This window comes from Phyllobates terribilis, unplaced genomic scaffold (genome assembly GCF_046119375.1).
Source record: "Phyllobates terribilis strain yellow unplaced genomic scaffold, ASM4611937v1 Scaffold_4__5_contigs__length_816908805, whole genome shotgun sequence".
In the NCBI taxonomy this organism is placed as follows: domain Eukaryota; kingdom Metazoa; phylum Chordata; class Amphibia; order Anura; family Dendrobatidae; genus Phyllobates; species Phyllobates terribilis.
Genome location: NW_027362764.1, coordinates 42,306,914 through 42,329,220, shown reverse-complemented (window position 1 = coordinate 42,329,220; position 22,307 = coordinate 42,306,914). Strand labels below are relative to the sequence as shown.

At 37.7% G+C, this 22,307-nt stretch overlaps 1 protein-coding gene across 1 annotated transcript in view; it reads left to right on the top strand.

Moving 5' to 3' along the window:
- SCIN (scinderin) overlaps positions 1–22,307 on the top strand; it is a 273,292-nt gene that overhangs the window by 48,648 nt on the left and 202,337 nt on the right. The gene's annotated exons all lie outside the window — the stretch shown is intronic.

The window sequence follows — 22,307 nt, the reverse complement described above, 5'->3', positions numbered from 1 at the left end:
ATAATACTGCCCCCTATGTACAAGAATATAACTACAATAATACTGCCCCTATGTACAAGAATATAACTACTATAATACTGCCCCCTATGTACAAGAATATAACTACAATAATACTGCCCCTATGTACAAGAATATAACTACTATAATACTACTCCTATCTGCAAGAATATAACGACTATAATACTGTCCCCTGTGTACAAGAATATAACTACTATAATACTGCCCCTATGTACAAGAATATAACTACTATAATACTGCCCCTATGTACAAGAATATAACTACTATAATACTGCCCCTATGTACAAGAATATAACTACTATAATACTACTCCTATCTGCAAGAATATAACTACTATAATACTGTCCCCTATGTACAAGAATATAACTACTATTATACTGTCCCTATGTACAAGAATATAACTACTATTATACTGTCCCTATGTACAAGAATATAACTACTATAATACTGTCCCTATGTACAAGAATATAACTGCTATAATATTGTCCCTATGTAAAAGAATATAACTACTATAATACTGCTCCTATGTACAAGAATATAACTACTATAATACTGCTCCCTATGTACAAGAATATAACTACTATAATACTGTCCCTATGTACAAGAATATAACTACTATAATACTGCCCCTATGTACATGAATATAACTACTATAATATTGCTCCTATGTACAAGGATATAACTACTATAATACTGCCCCTATGTTCAAGAATATACTTACTATAACACAGCTTCTATATACAAGAATATAACTACCATAATACTTCTTCTACGTACAAGAATATAACTACTATAATACTGCCCCTATGTACAAGAATATAACTACTATAATACTGCCCCTATGTACATGAATATAACTACTGTAATACTGCCCCCTATGTACAAGAATATACGTACTATAATACTGCCCATATGTACAAGAATATGACTACTATAATACTGACCCCTATGTACAAGAATATAACTGCTATAATACTACTTCTATGTACGAGTATATAACTACTATAATACTGCCCCCTATGTACAAGAATATAACTAATATAATACTGCTTCTATGTACAAGAATATAACTACTATAATACTGCCCCCTATGTACAAGAATATACATACTATAATACTGCCCCTATGTACAAGAATATGACTACTATAATACTGCCCCCTATGTACAAGAATATAACTACTATAATTCTACTTCTATGTACAAGTATATAACTACTATAATACTGCCCCCTATGTACAAGAATATAACTACTATAATACTGCCCCCTATGTACAAGAATATACGTACTATAATACTGCTTCTATGTACAAGTATATAACTACTATAATACTGCCCCTATGTACAAGAATATAACTACTATAATGCTGCCCCTATGTACAAGAATATACGTACTATAATACTGCTTCTATGTACAAGAATATAACTACTATAATACTGCCCCCTATGTACAAGAATATAACTACTATAATACTGCCCCCTATGTACAAGACTATACGTACTATAATACTGCTTCTATGTACAAGTATATAACTACTATAATACTGCCCCTATGTACAAGAATATAACTACTATAATGCTGCCCCTATGTACAAGAATATACGTACTATAATACTGCTTCTATGTACAAGAATATAACTACTATAATACTGCCCCTATGTACAAGAATATAACTACTATAATACTGCCCCTATGTACAAGAATATAACTACTATAATACTGCCCCCTATGTACAAGAATATACGTACTATAATACTGCTTCTATGTACAAGAATATAACTACTATAATACTGCCCCCTATGTACAAGAATATAACTACTATAATACTGCTCCTATCACAAGAATATAACTACTATAATACTGCTTCTATGTACAAGAATATAACTACTATAATACTGCTTCTATGTACAAGAATATAACTACTATAATACTGCTCCTATGTACAAGAATATAATTACTATAATACTGCCCCTATGTACAAGAATATAACTACTATAATACTGCTTCTATGTACAAGAATATAACTACTATAATACTGCCCCCTATGTACAAGAATATAACTACTATAATAATGCCCCTATGTACAAGAATATAACTACTATAATACTGCTACTATGTACAGGAATATAACTACTATAATACTGACCCTATGTACAAGAATATAACTACTATAATAATGCCCCTATGTACAAGAATATAACTACTATAATACTGCTTCTATGTACAAGAATATAACTACTATAATACTGCTTCTATGTACAAGAATATAACTACTATAATACTGCTCCTATGTACAAGAATATAATTACTATAATACTGCCCCTATGTTCAAGAATATAACTACTATAATACTGCTTCTATGTACAAGAATATAACTACTATAATACTGCCCCCTATGTACAAGAATATAACTACTATGATAATGCCCCTATGTACAAGAATATAACTACTATAATACTGCCCTCTATGTACAAGAATATAACTAGTATAATACTGCTCCTATGTACAAGAATATAACTACTATAATACTGCCCCTATGTACAAGAATATAACTACTATAATACTGCCCCTATGTACAAGAATATAGCTACTATAATACTGCTCCTATGTACAAGAATATAACTACTATAATACTGCTCCTATGTACAAGAATATAACTACTATAATACTGCCCCCTATGTACAAGAATATAACTACTATAATACTGCTCCTATGTACAAGAATTTAACTACTAGAATACTGCTCCTATGTACAAGAATATAACTACTATAATACTGCCCCCTATGTACAAGAATATAACTACTATAATACTGCTCCTATGTGCAAGAATACTACTACTATAACACTGCCCACTATGTATAAGATTATAACTACTATGATACTGCTCCTATGTACAGGAATATAACTACTATAATACTGCCCCTATGTACAAGAATATAATTACTATAATACTGCCCCTATGTACAAGAATATAACTACTATAATACTGCTTCTATGTACAAGAATATAACTACTATAATACTGCCCCCTATGTACAAGAATATAACTACTATAATAATGCCCCTATGTACAAGAATATAACTACTATAATACTGCTCCTATGTACAGGAATATAACTACTATAATACTGACCCTATGTTCAAGAATATAACTACTATAATAATGCCCCTATGTACAAGAATATAACTACTATAATACTGCTTCTATGTACAAGAATATAATTACTATAATACTGCCCCTATGTACAAGAATATAACTACTATAATACTGCTTCTATGTACAAGAATATAACTACTATAATACTGCCCCCTATGTACAAGAATATAACTACTATAATAATGCCCCTATGTACAAGAATATAACTACTATAATACTGCCCTCTATGTACAAGAATATAACTACTATAATACTGCTCCTATGTACAAGAATATAACTACTATAATACTGCCCCTATGTACAAGAATATAACTACTATAATACTGCCCCTATGTACAAGAATATAACTACTATAATACTGCTCCTATGTACAAGAATATAACTACTATAATACTGCCCCCTATGTACAAGAATATAACTACTATAATACTGCTCCTATGTACAAGAATATAACTACTATAATACTGCCCCCTATGTACAAGAATATAACTACAATAATACTGCCCCTATGTACAAGAATATAACTACTATAATACTACTCCTATCTGCAAGAATATAACGACTATAATACTGTCCCCTGTGTACAAGAATATAACTACTATAATACTGCCCCTATGTACAAGAATATAACTACTATAATACTGCCCCTATGTACAAGAATATAACTACTATAATACTACCCCTATGTACAAGAATATAACTACTATAATACTACTCCTATCTGCAAGAATATAACTACTATAATACTGTCCCCTATGTACAAGAATATAACTACTATTATACTGTCCCTATGTACAAGAATATAACTACTATTATACTGTCCCTATGTACAAGAATATAACTACTATAATACTGTCCCTATGTACAAGAATATAACTGCTATAATATTGTCCCTATGTACAAGAATATAACTACTATAATACTGCTCCTATGTACAAGAATATAACTACTATAATACTGCTCCCTATGTACAAGAATATAACTACTATAATACTGTCCCTATGTACAAGAATATAACTACTATAATACTGCCCCTATGTACATGAATATAACTACTATAATATTGCTCCTATGTACAAGGATATAACTACTATAATACTGCCCCTATGTCCAAGAATATACTTACTATAACACAGCTTCTATATACAAGAATATAACTAGTATAATACTTCTTCTACGTACAAGAATATATCTACTATAATACTGCCCCTATGTACAAGAATATAACTACTATAATACTGCCCCTATGTACATGAATATAACTACTGTAATACTGCCCCCTATGTACAAGAATATACGTACTATAATACTGCCCATATGTACAAGAATATGACTACTATAATAATGACCCCTATGTACAAGAATATAACTGCTTTAATACTACTTCTATGTACAAGTATATAACTACTATAATACTGCCCCCTATGTACAAGAATATAACTACTATAATACTGCTTCTATGTACAAGAATATAACTACTATAATACTGCCCCCTATGTACAAGAATATACATACTATAATACTGCCCCTATGTACAAGAATATGACTACTATAATACTGCCCCCTATGTACAAGAATATAACTACTATAATTCTACTTCTATGTACAAGTATATAACTACTATAATACTGCCCCCTATGTACAAGAATATAACTACTATAATACTGCCCCCTATGTACAAGAATATACGTACTATAATACTGCTTCTATGTACAAGTATATAACTACTATAATACTGCCCCTATGTACAAGAATATAACTACTATAATGCTGCCCCTATGTACAAGAATATACGTACTATAATACTGCTTCTATGTACAAGAATATAACTACTATAATACTGCCCCTATGTACAAGAATATAACTACTATAATACTGCCCCTATGTACAAGAATATAACTACTATAATACTGCCCCCTATGTACAAGAATATACGTACTATAATACTGCTTCTATGTACAAGAATATAACTACTATAATACTGCCCCCTATGTACAAGAATATAACTACTATAATACTGCTCCTATCACAAGAATATAACTACTATAATACTGCTTCTATGTACAAGAATATAACTACTATAATACTGCTTCTATGTACAAGAATATAACTACTATAATACTGCTCCTATGTACAAGAATATAATTACTATAATACTGCCCCTATGTACAAGAATATAACTACTATAATACTGCTTCTATGTACAAGAATATAACTACTATAATACTGCCCCCTATGTACAAGAATATAACTACTATGATAATGCCCCTATGTACAAGAATATAACTACTATAATACTGCCCTCTATGTACAAGAATATAACTAGTATAATACTGCTCCTATGTACAAGAATATAACTACTATAATACTGCCCCTATGTACAAGAATATAACTACTATAATACTGCCCCTATGTACAAGAATATAGCTACTATAATACTGCTCCTATGTACAAGAATATAACTACTATAATACTGCTCCTATGTACAAGAATATAACTACTATAATACTGCCCCCTATGTACAAGAATATAACTACTATAATACTGCTCCTATGTACAAGAATTTAACTACTAGAATACTGCTCCTATGTACAAGAATATAACTACTATAATACTGCCCCCTCTGTACAAGAATATAACTACTATAATACTGCTCCTATGTGCAAGAATACTACTACTATAACACTGCCTACTATGTATAAGAATATAACTACTATGATAATGCTCCTATGTACAGGAATATAACTACTATAATACTGCCCCTATGTACAAGAATATAATTACTATAATACTGCCCCTATGTACAAGAATATAACTACTATAATACTGCTTCTATGTACAAGAATATAACTACTATAATACTGCCCCCTATGTACAAGAATATAACTACTATAATAATGCCCCTATGTACAAGAATATAACTACTATAATACTGCTCCTATGTACAGGAATATAACTACTATAATACTGACCCTATGTACAAGAATATAACTACTATAATAATGCCCCTATGTACAAGAATATAACTACTATAATACTGCATCTATGTACAAGAATATAACTACTATAATACTGCTTCTATGTACAAGAATATAACTACTATAATACTGCTCCTATGTACAAGAATATAATTACTATAATACTGCCCCTATGTACAAGAATATAACTACTATAATACTGCTTCTATGTACAAGAATATAACTACTATAATACTGCCCCCTATGTACAAGAATATAACTACTATAATAATGCCCCTATGTACAAGAATATAACTACTATAATACTGCCCTCTATGTACAAGAATATAACTACTATAATACTGCTCCTATGTACAAGAATATAACTACTATAATACTGCTCCTATGTACAAGAATATAACTACTATAATACTGCCCTCTATGTACAAGAATATAACTACTATAATACTGCTCCTATGTACAAGAATTTAACTACTAGAATACTGCTCCTATGTACAAGAATATAACTACTATAATACTGCTCCTATGTACAAGAATATAACTACTATAATACTGCTCCTATGTACAAGAATATAACTACTATAATACTGCTCCTATGTACAAGAATATAACTACTATAATACTGCCCCCTATGTACAAGAATATAACTACTATAATACTGCTCCTATGTACAAGAATTTAACTACTAGAATACTGCTCCTATGTACAAGAATATAACTACTATAATACTGCCCCCTATGAACAAGAATATAACTACTATAATACTGCTCCTATGTGCAAGAATATAACTACTATAATACGGCTCCTATGTACAGGAATATAACTACTATAATACTGCCCCTATGTACAAGAATATAACTACTATAATACAGACCCTATGTACAAGAATATAACTACTATAATACTGCCCCTATGTACAAGAATATAACTACTATAATACTGCCCCTATGTACAAGAATATAACTACTATAATACTGCCCCTATGTACAAGAATATAACTACTATAATACTGCCCCTATGTACAAGAATATAACTACTATAATACTGCTCCTATGTACAAGAATTTAACTACTAGAATACTGCTCCTATGTACAAGAATATAACTACTATAATACTGCCCCCTATGAACAAGAATATAACTACTATAATACTGCTCCTATGTGCAAGAATATAACTACTATAATACGGCTCCTATGTACAGGAATATAACTACTATAATACTGCCCCTATGTACAAGAATATAACTACTTTAATACAGACCCTATGTACAAGAATATAACTACTATAATACTGCCCCTATGTACAAGAATATAACTACTATAATACTGCCCCTATGTACAAGAATATAACTACTATAATACTGCTCCTATGTACAAGAATATAACTACTATAATACTGCTCCCTATGTACAAGAATATAACTACTATAATACTGTCCCTATGTACAAGAATATAACTACTATAATACTGCCCCTATGTACATGAATATAACTACTATAATATTGCTCCTATGTACAAGGATATAACTACTATAATACTGCCCCTATGTCCAAGAATATACTTACTATAACACAGCTTCTATATACAAGAATATAACTAGTATAATACTTCTTCTACGTACAAGAATATATCTACTATAATACTGCCCCTATGTACAAGAATATAACTACTATAATACTGCCCCTATGTACATGAATATAACTACTGTAATACTGCCCCTATGTACAAGAATATACGTACTATAATACTGCCCATATGTACAAGAATATGACTACTATAATAATGACCCCTATGTACAAGAATATAACTGCTTTAATACTACTTCTATGTACAAGTATATAACTACTATAATACTGCCCCCTATGTACAAGAATATAACTACTATAATACTGCTTCTATGTACAAGAATATAACTACTATAATACTGCCCCCTATGTACAAGAATATACATACTATAATACTGCCCCTATGTACAAGAATATGACTACTATAATACTGCCCCCTATGTACAAGAATATAACTACTATAATTCTACTTCTATGTACAAGTATATAACTACTATAATACTGCCCCCTATGTACAAGAATATAACTACTATAATACTGCCCCCTATGTACAAGAATATACGTACTATAATACTGCTTCTATGTACAAGTATATAACTACTATAATACTGCCCCTATGTACAAGAATATAACTACTATAATGCTGCCCCTATGTACAAGAATATACGTACTATAATACTGCTTCTATGTACAAGAATATAACTACTATAATACTGCCCCTATGTACAAGAATATAACTACTATAATACTGCCCCTATGTACAAGAATATAACTACTATAATACTGCCCCCTATGTACAAGAATATACGTACTATAATACTGCTTCTATGTACAAGAATATAACTACTATAATACTGCCCCCTATGTACAAGAATATAACTACTATAATACTGCTCCTATCACAAGAATATAACTACTATAATACTGCTTCTATGTACAAGAATATAACTACTATAATACTGCTTCTATGTACAAGAATATAACTACTATAATACTGCTCCTATGTACAAGAATATAATTACTATAATACTGCCCCTATGTACAAGAATATAACTACTATAATACTGCTTCTATGTACAAGAATATAACTACTATAATACTGCCCCCTATGTACAAGAATATAACTACTATGATAATGCCCCTATGTACAAGAATATAACTACTATAATACTGCCCTCTATGTACAAGAATATAACTAGTATAATACTGCTCCTATGTACAAGAATATAACTACTATAATACTGCCCCTATGTACAAGAATATAACTACTATAATACTGCCCCTATGTACAAGAATATAGCTACTATAATACTGCTCCTATGTACAAGAATATAACTACTATAATACTGCTCCTATGTACAAGAATATAACTACTATAATACTGCCCCCTATGTACAAGAATATAACTACTATAATACTGCTCCTATGTACAAGAATTTAACTACTAGAATACTGCTCCTATGTACAAGAATATAACTACTATAATACTGCCCCCTCTGTACAAGAATATAACTACTATAATACTGCTCCTATGTGCAAGAATACTACTACTATAACACTGCCTACTATGTATAAGAATATAACTACTATGATAATGCCCCTATGTACAAGAATATAACTACTATAATACTGCCCTCTATGTACAAGAATATAACTAGTATAATACTGCTCCTATGTACAAGAATATAACTACTATAATACTGCCCCTATGTACAAGAATATAACTACTATAATACTGCCCCTATGTACAAGAATATAGCTACTATAATACTGCTCCTATGTACAAGAATATAACTACTATAATACTGCTCCTATGTACAAGAATATAACTACTATAATACTGCCCCCTATGTACAAGAATATAACTACTATAATACTGCTCCTATGTACAAGAATTTAACTACTAGAATACTGCTCCTATGTACAAGAATATAACTACTATAATACTGCCCCCTCTGTACAAGAATATAACTACTATAATACTGCTCCTATGTGCAAGAATACTACTACTATAACACTGCCTACTATGTATAAGAATATAACTACTATGATAATGCTCCTATGTACAGGAATATAACTACTATAATACTGCCCCTATGTACAAGAATATAATTACTATAATACTGCCCCTATGTACAAGAATATAACTACTATAATACTGCTTCTATGTACAAGAATATAACTACTATAATACTGCCCCCTATGTACAAGAATATAACTACTATAATAATGCCCCTATGTACAAGAATATAACTACTATAATACTGCTCCTATGTACAGGAATATAACTACTATAATACTGACCCTATGTACAAGAATATAACTACTATAATAATGCCCCTATGTACAAGAATATAACTACTATAATACTGCATCTATGTACAAGAATATAACTACTATAATACTGCTTCTATGTACAAGAATATAACTACTATAATACTGCTCCTATGTACAAGAATATAATTACTATAATACTGCCCCTATGTACAAGAATATAACTACTATAATACTGCTTCTATGTACAAGAATATAACTACTATAATACTGCCCCCTATGTACAAGAATATAACTACTATAATAATGCCCCTATGTACAAGAATATAACTACTATAATACTGCCCTCTATGTACAAGAATATAACTACTATAATACTGCTCCTATGTACAAGAATATAACTACTATAATACTGCTCCTATGTACAAGAATATAACTACTATAATACTGCCCTCTATGTACAAGAATATAACTACTATAATACTGCTCCTATGTACAAGAATTTAACTACTAGAATACTGCTCCTATGTACAAGAATATAACTACTATAATACTGCTCCTATGTACAAGAATATAACTACTATAATACTGCTCCTATGTACAAGAATATAACTACTATAATACTGCTCCTATGTACAAGAATATAACTACTATAATACTGCCCCCTATGTACAAGAATATAACTACTATAATACTGCTCCTATGTACAAGAATTTAACTACTAGAATACTGCTCCTATGTACAAGAATATAACTACTATAATACTGCCCCCTATGAACAAGAATATAACTACTATAATACTGCTCCTATGTGCAAGAATATAACTACTATAATACGGCTCCTATGTACAGGAATATAACTACTATAATACTGCCCCTATGTACAAGAATATAACTACTATAATACAGACCCTATGTACAAGAATATAACTACTATAATACTGCCCCTATGTACAAGAATATAACTACTATAATACTGCCCCTATGTACAAGAATATAACTACTATAATACTGCCCCTATGTACAAGAATATAACTACTATAATACTGCCCCTATGTACAAGAATATAACTACTATAATACTGCTCCTATGTACAAGAATTTAACTACTAGAATACTGCTCCTATGTACAAGAATATAACTACTATAATACTGCCCCCTATGAACAAGAATATAACTACTATAATACTGCTCCTATGTGCAAGAATATAACTACTATAATACGGCTCCTATGTACAGGAATATAACTACTATAATACTGCCCCTATGTACAAGAATATAACTACTTTAATACAGACCCTATGTACAAGAATATAACTACTATAATACTGCCCCTATGTACAAGAATATAACTACTATAATACTGCCCCTATGTACAAGAATATAACTACTATAATACTGCCCCTATGTACAAGAATATAACTACTATAATACTGCCCCTATGTACAAGAATATAACTACTATAATACTGCCCCTATGTACAAGAATATAACTACTATAATACTGCGCCTATGTACAAGAATATAACTACTATAATACTGCCCCTATGTACAAGAATATAACTACTATAATACTGCCCCTATGTACAAGAATATAACTACTATAATACTGCCCCTATGTACAAGAATATAACTACTATAATACTGCCCCTATGTACAAGAATATAACTACTATAATACTGCCCCTATGTACAAGAATATAACTACTATAATAATGCCCCTATGTACAAGAATATAACTACTATAATAATGCCCCTATGTACAAGAATATAACTACTATAATACTGCTCCTATGTATGATAATATAACTGATATAATACTAAAACTATGTATAAATCTGTAAATTTCTGCATATAAGATCAGGGAACCTTTCAGTTTAATAACCTGTACATGAGGATATTTGCTTCTCATGCAGTATACTGTATGCTCTTCTTCCTTTAGGACAGACAATCGGATGTGATGATAAATGGTGATAATATGTTATGTACACGTCTAATTGCTCAGGTAACACATTAGTGATTGTTTATGACTCTTACAGTAAACACAGATTAGTGACGTGTTCTCCTGATTATAGTAAACATTTTACAGACTTCCAACATTTCCCCCACAATTAATTACTTTTAGATGATTCACGATTGTTCTTAAAAGAACAACAATGGTAACAGTAATATATTTTCTATTCCTAGTGCAGGGTTGCAGGGGGGCAAAGATTGGCACACCCCCAAACCCTAAAGGAACACACCAGTAATATGTGTTGCTCATTCTCCCTTTTATTTTTTTAATCCTATATATCTAACACTTCCAAATGTGGAAATGATGCAGGATCCTTTGTAATCTCAGTTTTAGAGAATGTACAGTACATACCAAAAGTTTGGACACACCTTCTCATTTAAAGATTTTTCTGTATTTTCATGACTATGAAAATTGTACATTCACACTGAAGGCATCAAAACTATGAATTAACACATGTGGAAATATATACTTAACAAAAAAGTGTGAAACAACTGAAAATATGTCTTATATTCTAGGTTCTTCAAAGTAGCCACCTTTTGCTTTGATGACTGCTTTGCACACTCTTGGCATTCTCTTGATGAGCTTCAAGAGGTAGTCACCGGAAATGGTCTTCACTTCACAGGTGTGCCCTGTCAGGTTTAATAAGTGGGATTTGTTGCCTTATAAATGCGGTTGGGACCATCGGTTGTGCTGGGCAGAAGTCTGGTGGATACACAGCTGATAGTCCTACTGAATAGACTGTTAGAATTGGTATTATGGTAAGAAAAAGCAACTAAGTAAAGAAAAACGAGTGTCCATCATTACTTTAAGAAATGAAGGTCAGTCAGTGCGAAAAATTGGGAAAAATTTTAAAGTGTCCCCAAGTGCAGTTGCAAAAACCATCAAGCGCTACAAAGAAAATGGCTCACATGAGGACCGCCCCAGGAAAGGAAGACCAAGAGTCACCTCTGCTTCTGAGGATAAGTTTATCCGAGTCACCAGCCTCAGAAATTGCAGGTTAACAGCAGCTCAGATTAGAGACCAGGTCAATGCCACACAGAGTTCTAGCAGCAGACACATCTCTTCAACAACTGTTAAAAGGAGACTTTGTGCAGCAGGCCTTCATGGTAAAATAACTGCTAGGAAACCACTGCTAAGGACAGGCAACAAGCAGAAGAGACTTGTTTGGGCTAAAGAACACAAGGAATGGACATTAGACCAGTGGAAATCTGTGCTTTGGTCTGATGAGTCCAAATTTGAGATCTTTGGTTTCAACCACCGTGTCTTTGTGCGACGCAGAAAAGGTGAACGGATGGACTCTACATGCCTGGTTCCCACAGTGAAGCATGGAGGAGGAGGTGTGATGGTGTGGGGGTGCTTTGCTGGTGACACTGTTGGGGATTTATTCAAAATTGAAGGCATGCTGAACCAGCATGGCTACCACAGCATCTTGCAGCGGCATGCTATTCCATCCGGTTTGCGTTTAGTTGGACCATTATTTATTTTTCAACAGGACACTGACCCCAAACACACCTCCAGGCTGTGTAAGGGCTATTTCACCAAGAAGGAGAGTGATGGGGTGCTACGCCAGATGACCTGACCTCCACAGTCACCAGACCTGAACCCAATCGAAATGGTTTGGGGTGAGCTGGACCGCAGAGTGAAGGCAAAAGGGCCAACAAGTGCTAAGCATCTCTGGGAACTCCTTCAAGATTGTTGGAAGACCATTTCCGGTGACTACCTCTTGAAGCTCATCAAGAGAATGCCAAGAGGGTGCAAAGCAGTCATCAAAGCAAAAGGTGGCTACTTTGAAGAACCTAGAATATAAGACATATTTTCAGTTGTTTCACACTTTTTTGTTCAGTATATAATTCCACATGTGTTAATTCATAGTTTTGATGCCTTCAGTGTGAATGTACAATTTTCATAGTCATGAAAATACAGAAAAATCTTTAAATGAGAAGGTGTGTCCAAACTTTTGGTCTGTACTGTATATTAACACCTCTGTTATGGTTGTCTTAGAGAAGTTATATTTATACCTCAGATATAGGAACTATCATATCTCACCATCTCTGCAGACATTTTCATCATCATAGACGCCCTGTTTGGTGCTTCATGCTTTAAAGGGCACCACATTTACCCCCAGCAGCAATGTGTTAGCAAAAGTCATGTCCATGTGGCTTTGTCTGAAGCCTATAGTCGAATATATAACTTAGCTGCAATACCAGACTCAGCCACATGAACAGGAGTGGCACTGTCCCTGCAAGATAATAAATAGTGATGAGCGAGCACTAAAATGCTTGGGTACTCGTTGTTCGAGTCGAGCACATTGGAATACTCGGGTGCTTGACCCGAGCAACGAGCCAAATGTAAGTCTATGGGAAACTCGAGCATTTTTCAGGTGACTCCCCCCGGCGGTCTGCAGAGGGCCTAAAAATTGCCCAAATCGATGTGAACAGTGCACAAATGACATGGGGACAGCATGGGGAAGACCCCTGGAAGCATTTCTGACTCCCAGGTCACTGCTGTCAACAACATGGTCAGAGTATTACGCCACTTTTATGGACTCACAATAAAACATACAAAAACGAAACCAAAATGGATTTTCCCGGGAAATATGTTAAGGAAGTTCCTTTCCAGGGTAATGACATGTACAGTCATATGAAAAAGTTTGGGCACCCCTATTAATCTTAAGCTTAATGTTTTATAAAAATTGGTGTTTTTGCAACAGCTATTTCAGTTTGATATATGTAATAACTGTTGGACACAGTAATGTTTCTGCCTTGAAATGAGGTTTATTGTGCTAACAGAAAATGTGCAATCTGCATTCAAACAAAATTTGACCGGTGCATAAGTATGGGCACCCTTATCATTTTCTTGTTTTAAATACTCCTGCCTACTTTTTACTGACTTACTAAAGCACTTTTTTTGGTTTTGTAACCTCATTGAGCTTTGAACTTTATAGCCAGGTGTATGCAATCATGAGAAAAGCTACTTAAAGTGGCCACTTGCAAGTTGTTCTCCTGTTGAATCTCCTCTGAAGAGTGGCATCATGGGCTCCTCAAAACAACTGTCAAATGATCTGAAAACAAAGATTATTCAACACAGTTGTTCAGGGGAAGGATACAAAAAGCTGTCTCAGAGATTTAACCTGTCAGTTTCCACTGTGAGGAACATAGTAAGGAAATGGAAGAACATAGGGACAGTTCTTGTTAAGGCCAGAAGTGTCAGGACAAGAAAAACATCAGAAAGGCAGAGAAGAAGAATAGTGAGATCAGTCAAGGACAATCCTCAGACCACCTCCAGAGAGCTGCAGCATCAACTTGCTGCAGATGGTGTCACTGTGCATCGGTCAACTATACAACGCACTTTGCACAAGGAGAAGCTGTATGGGAGAGTGATGCGAAAGAAGCCGTTTCTGCAAGTACGCACAAACAGAGTCGGCTGAGGTATGCAAAAGCACATTTGAAGAAGCCTATTTCTTTTTGGAAGAAGGTCCTGTGGACTGATGAAACCAAGATTGAGTTGTTTGGTCATACAAAAAGGCGTTATGCATGGTGGCAAAAAAACACAGCATTCCAAGAAAAACACTTGCTACCCACAGTAAAATTTGGTGGAGGTTCCATCATGCTTTGGGGCTGTGTGGTCAATGCCGGCACTGGGAATCTTGTTAAAGTTGAGGGACGCATGGATTCCACTCAGTATCAGCAGATTCTTGGCAATAGTGTTCAAGAATCAGTGATAAAGTTGAAGTTACGCAGTGGATGGATCTTTCAGCAAGACAATGATCCAAAACACCGCTCCAAATCTACTCAGGCATTCATGCAGAGGAACAATTACAATGTTCTGGAATGGCCATCCCAGTCCCCAGACCTGAATATCATTGAACATCTGTGGGATCATTTGAAGAGGCTGTCCATGCTCGGCGACCATCAAACTTAACTGAACTGGAATTGTTTTGTAAAGAGGAATGGTCAAAAATACCTTCATCCAGGATCCAGGAACTCATTAAAAGCTACAGGAAGCGACTAGAGACTGTTATTTTTGCAAAAGGAGGATCTACTAAATATTAATGTCACTTTTCTGGTGAGGTGCCCATACTTATGCACCTGTCAAATTTTGTTTGAATGCAGATTGCACATTTTCTGTTAGTACAATAAACCTCATTTCAAGGCAGAAACATTACTGTATCCAACAGTTATTACATATATCAAACTGAAATAGCTGTTGCAAAAACACCAATTTTTATAAAACATTAAGCTTAAGATTAATAGGGGTGCCCAAACTTTTTCATATGACTGTATATAAGGCTAAATAAATAACCAAAAACAAAAATACTCCTCCACACCTTGGGCTATGTTCACACGTAACGTTTTTGATGCGTTTTTACACTTTTGCATTGCTTTCAACCATGATAAATGCATTCACCATGAAATGTCATTTTAACATTTTACAACCTTATCTGGCCATGTGGTGTGTGACACATCTTCAGACACATGCATACAGTGCTGAAAAGACATGGGAACAGCCTGGGGAAGACCCCTGGAAGCATCTCTGACTCCCAGGTCACTGCCTAAAAGTGTGCCCATCAGAAGTGATCCTTGGCGCATGCGAAGATGCCTCCTGCCATGCACCTGTCGTTGAAGACTTGCAACAATCACCGTCCACGTCCTTGTCCCAGTGTAGCGTTCAGTTGTCCCTACCCCATTCCTTGAAATGCAAGCGCAAGTATGTGTAGCGCCCCGAGGGTTCGGCCGCTACAGGGGTATTGAACCTCTGCCAGAGGTGTGATATTCCACTTCTGGGTAAGGATGGAGTGTGGACCAGGGCTCAGGCTGCTGCACACATTACACTCCTCATTCAGGGGGGCGGACTGCTCGATGGTGCTCCCATTAATATAAATGCAGGCACGAGTGACCTTGTTCCCTGCCTGGAGTGGGGAGGGGGGGAACCTAGTGATGTGGGAGCAGATAGGGGCTGGTTTCTGGGCATAGGTAGGAGCCCATTGGTTGCAGGTCACCTGGGCTCATACACAGAGAGGGAGGTATAAAAGGTGGGCACCATCTTAGATCAGGGTTGTTGTTGAGAGAAGAAGTGCAGTCTGTGAGGAGAGGTGACAGGGGGCAGAGGCTCTGCAGGAGCTCTGCTCTAGGGCCAGGCCTAGAGTAGAGGCCGGGGCCTGAGAGAAGAGAAGAGAACAGAAAGGAAAGTAAGAAGGAACAGGACACCAGGAGAGGCCCAGAGACACGAAGGCAGAAGGAACCCTAGGGACCCAGGAGATTGCGGGTGACGGGTTGGCAGAACAGGGTACCGGATCCCAAGTTGGTGGAGGTGACTAATCCTTAGCCAAGAACCGGTGGTCGTGATCATTTACTGGTGCGACCCCTCACTACACCTACTAGGAAGGCACACCACATAGGGTCAGGGAAGTGGGCACCCAACCCTCCCAGGAGAAGACCCGAGGCAGCTGGACAGAAGTGGTGTCACTGGTGGGGCACGGCTGACGAAAGGATAGAAGGGAGTCCTGTGCCACACTCCGGAATTGCCTGGGGGTTGATCGAGCACCCTGCCTGGTGGACGCAACACGGCTCAGGCGGTCCTACCTGTGCACAAGTGACCTGGATGAGAACTGTGAGTAAAGAACCTGAACTGCAACACCTTGTCTCTGTGCTTTCTCACCGCGTACAGCACTACTAGTACTGGGACGCCCCGCACCACAACCACCATCATCGCTCTACCTTGCCCTGAGGCTAAATTCTTCCCGTGGGGAGTTATACTACACTCTGCTGCCCTCACAACATCAGCCTCAGAGGTCGGTTCAGCAGCGGCGGTTCTTATTGACCGCAATCCACGGGTGGCGTAGTCGGACATTGCATTATACTGATACAGAGACTGCCACAACACTGGTCTGACCACCCTGAGCCATGGGACCGGGTCGCCACTACTACTCCCAGCATTGCCCTGAAGTCCGGTCCCGAGTGCCCCACGGCCCAGGGGGCGAGTCATATGCAGCCACCCACCCACCCGCAGGCTGCAATACTATACTACCACATTTTTGACAGCTGCTTGCACTTGAAATATGGCCTTTTAGGCCCGTGGAGGCGGAAGCTTTTCATAACCTCATGCTGGCGGCGGCCGGGTGTCCATACTCGGTCCCCAGCCGCCACTATTTCTCCCGGTATCGTCTCCGCCTTCTACAAGCACGGGTCCCACAACATTACCCGTGCCCTCCCCAGTGCACTTACTGGGAAGTGCCGCCTACCAACAAACACGTGTTCAAGTGAATGTGGCCAGGGATGGTACGGAGCTAGTTCACAGCTCGTCGGTGAGAGTTGTATTTCACCACAGCCATATTCTTTAGCTCGGTGAAAGGACTTGGGAAAACATATCTACTCCAGCTGTCATTTCTCCAAGGAATTCCTCTAATGCATATTCTTGCATAAGCAATGGCAGCCCATCCAACATCAGCTCACACTTCTTGGTGGTGCTTTGACACACAAACATCTTTCTTTGCGCCTTTAATTTCATGACTACAGAGTTGGGCAATGGCCTGATCTACAATGCAGTTTGAGAAATACCATGCATAAGCACGTCCAATCCACAGTAAAAAAGCAGCCATAGAGTGTCCGGGAACCTTCCCACACACTTTTCTTAGCCAGGACTACTTCTCGGCAGGGTTGGACGGTCCCACAAGAAAATCCTCGGGTGGGCCCTGGCTTCTCCATCAGAAGAGTTCATGATGATAGCGCAAACTTTGCAGCTGCTATGGCGCTCTTGAGAAAGGTGGGTCCTCAGAATTAAATCCTCTGGTGGGCCCAATGTCTTTCAGTCTAAAACAGCTTCTCAGTGGGAGTTGCCTTTCACCACAGCCATATTCTTTAGCTCGTGAAAGGACTGGCATAGAGGGAAACCTTATCTACTCCGGCTGTCATTTCTCCGTCACCAGGTTCCGCTCATTGTCACACACGACCATGCCTGGCTGTATGTTTAGCGGCTAGAGCCACAGATCAGGCTGCTGTGTTACAGATTTCAACAACTCTGCAGCAGTGGGCGTTTAGTCACCTAAGCATTAAGCATGTTATCTTCAGCACAGCCTGTTGCCGCTTGGCCGAGGCAGTGCTGCAGTGCTTCTAGCTTGTGACTAATGTGGTAATTTCAGAGATGGATGCTGAAGAGGAGGAGAAGGAAGAGGTGCAGGAGCTATAGAATGTGGGGGCAACCCTGATTGACCCAGGTCCCCCAATCCTCGGCGTCGGGGGGACGTGTTCTGTCCCAAGGTCCGACTGGATCCCGGCTTCCACTATGTTAACCCAGTGTGCCATCAGCGAGATGTACCGTGCCTGCCCACAAGCACTTGTCCATGTGTCCGTGGTAAGGTGAACTTTCCCGGTAACTGCGTTGTTGAGGGCACACCTAATATTGTGGACACTTGCTCGTGTAATACAGGGACGGCACACTAGGAGAAATAGGGCAGCTGGGGACTGAGTACTGAGGGACGGAAGCTTTCCGCAACCTGGCGGCCGTCCCTCAGCACGAGCCTAAAAGGCAACATTTCGAGAAATGTGTGAATTTAGTAGTGTGTCCTATGGGGCGTTGGCTTCGCATTTGCGCTTGCGTTCCAAGGACTGGGGTAGGGACAACTGAACACGCAACTGGGACAAGGACGTGGACATGCTTTCTGATGGTGCTACTTGAGAGTGTGCAGCGACAGGTGCAGGGCAGGAGGCATCTTCACATGCACCATGGACAGGGGATTGGCTTACATGCACAACAGTGGAAGAACCAATGGTGCCACCCGCAGACACTGTTCCTGGACCCTGGGGTTCGGCCCACAAAGTCGGGTGCTTTGTTGCCATGTGCCTGATCATGCTGGTGGTGGTCAGGCTGGTAATTTTGCCACCCCAGCTGATGTTGGCCTGGCAGGGGATGCAAATGGCCTTTTTGGGGTTATCGGCAGAGTCTTTGAAAAACAACCAGACTTGGGAAGACCTAACAGTTGTACTGGCAACTTCCGTCGTGTTGGTGTTACGGGAAACGGTTGCCTGCCTTCTGTCTGCGTCCACCACACTGCTTCTTCCTGCCTGTTGTGGTGCTCTGCCTCCCTCCCCCTGTGTGCTGCTGTCCTTGCTCTGTATGTCCCCCTGCCAGGTTTGGTCAGTTACTATATCATCCACCACCTCGTCTTCCACTTCCGCACCCTGGTCCTTCTCCTTACTTTCTGGCAATTGTGTCTCATCATCGTCCACCTCTTGTGACACTTTCCCACCGTCGCCTTTGTGTGACCGTGGCTGCTCAAATATTTGGGCATCGCTACATGCGATCTCCTCTTGCCCCGCTTCAAGTGGACCGGGCGAGAGGCCCGAATCTATAAATGGAAAAGTGAACAGCTCTTCAGAGTGTCCAAGTGTGGGATCAGTTGTCTCTGGGTACTCGGCATGGTGGGAGGAAGGAGGATCAGGGTGAGAAATATGCGGTCCAGACTCACGGCTACTGAGACTTGACCGTGTGGAAGACAGGGTGGTGGTGGTGGTGGCTAAGTGACTGGAAGCATTATCTGCTATCCAACGAATAACCTTTTGACACTGCTCTGTGTTCAATAGTGGTTGGCTGTGGTCCCCAAGAAATTGGGACAGGAAGGTCGAGCGAAAAGATGTGGATGTTTGTTGTGGCACAATTTCAGCTTGCCCACGGCCTCGGCCTCGTCCTCTGCATGCACCATCACCATCACGTCCACTTCCCCGTCCCTTGCACCACGCCTTGACCATTTTAAATGGAGGACAATATTTTCCACTGGATTTGGACCGCAGTGATATGTGATACGTGTGACGGACAAACCACAGTTTTAAATAGCTCTCCTATAGGTTATTATTTTTAACAGCGACCTCGTGTCAATAACTTCGCTGACACACTGCAACAAAATTTCAATGGAGGCCTGAAATGGCAGAATTTTCAGCGCAATTATATGTGATCCGTTTAGTCCTCAGAAGGACTGTTAGTTGAGATGGATATATATAGATGTTGTTGTATACCTACTAACTAATACACAAGCAAATCTCTCCCTGATGCAGCAGCAGCTCTCCCTACACTGCCTGATTCCGGAGTGACTGTGACGAGCATGGCGGTGCCAGGTCTGATATACACCTGATGACCAGCCAATCACTGTAATGCCACAACCAACATGGCTACGGCATTACAGTGAGTGGCAGACAATCCCTGCATGTTCATTGGCTCTCTAAAGAGCCCCAAACATGCAGGGAGGAGACCCGAGCTCCCGCCGGGCAACCCCGGAAATACTCGGCGAGCGCGGAGCATGTCGAGCAGTGAGATACTCGGGCGAGCACCGTGCAGTAGCGAGCATGCTCGCTCATCACTAATAATAAAGTTTCCCTGCTTTTTTTTTTTCTAATAAGTTAACTATTTATGCCAATTAGTTTAATCATCTGAAAACAACAATTTGATTATGTTTGTGAGATAGGATTAGAGAAGTAGCATCTGGATTAGCGCAGTCATAAAGATAATAACTTTTATTAGAGTACTCTATAAATATATCAATTTATAATGACGGCTCGGCCATTCATCATGTCATATTTCCATATGTAATTATGATCTATGAAAGAAACAGTGTTTCAAGAAAAAGCAACATATGAAATGAATATACAGTATGTAGCAGAGACAAAGCGAATGTCGCCTTCAGGACTCTTTTATTGCTACATTGTATCTAAAGTAATAAAAAGGCAACTTTGCAAAACAAGCTTCATATAATAAACCTTTGTCGTTTTTTTGTATGCAGCTCCTATGCAGATCTCTGTCTTAATGGTTACAGACTCCATATAAAAGATAAGTGTAGCCTGATCGTTAATGTGAACACGTGCAGAGTAGAGGAGGAGTCAAGGGATGAGAGGCATCCCCCATCCTGTTGAAGTTGGGTGGTCCACTCTGCAAAGGGGGCTCATGTGAGTCAACCTTCTAGATGATTAGAGAAGAAGAAGCACTCACGTAAGCGCCCTCAGCCAATAAGAAGTATTTAAAGGGTTAACAACATCTAATTTGTATGTGGCTTGGGGGATGACTCCCCTTGAGAGGCATGAGAAGCTGTTAAAAAAATTGTCCTCCTTTGGATACTTATTTTTTTTTATATTAAATGCAAGTATCTCAGGCTAAAAATCATTTTTGCAATTGGGTTTTATTAAAAATTTTGCAGCATTTGGCTTTTACAGGCGCTTTGTTTCCTCGCACAATAAACTTTCACAATGAGCTCACTGACAGATTCTCAGTGAACTCCAGCAATAGACAATGCAACACAGAGACTATAGAAGGCAATTAGTGCAAA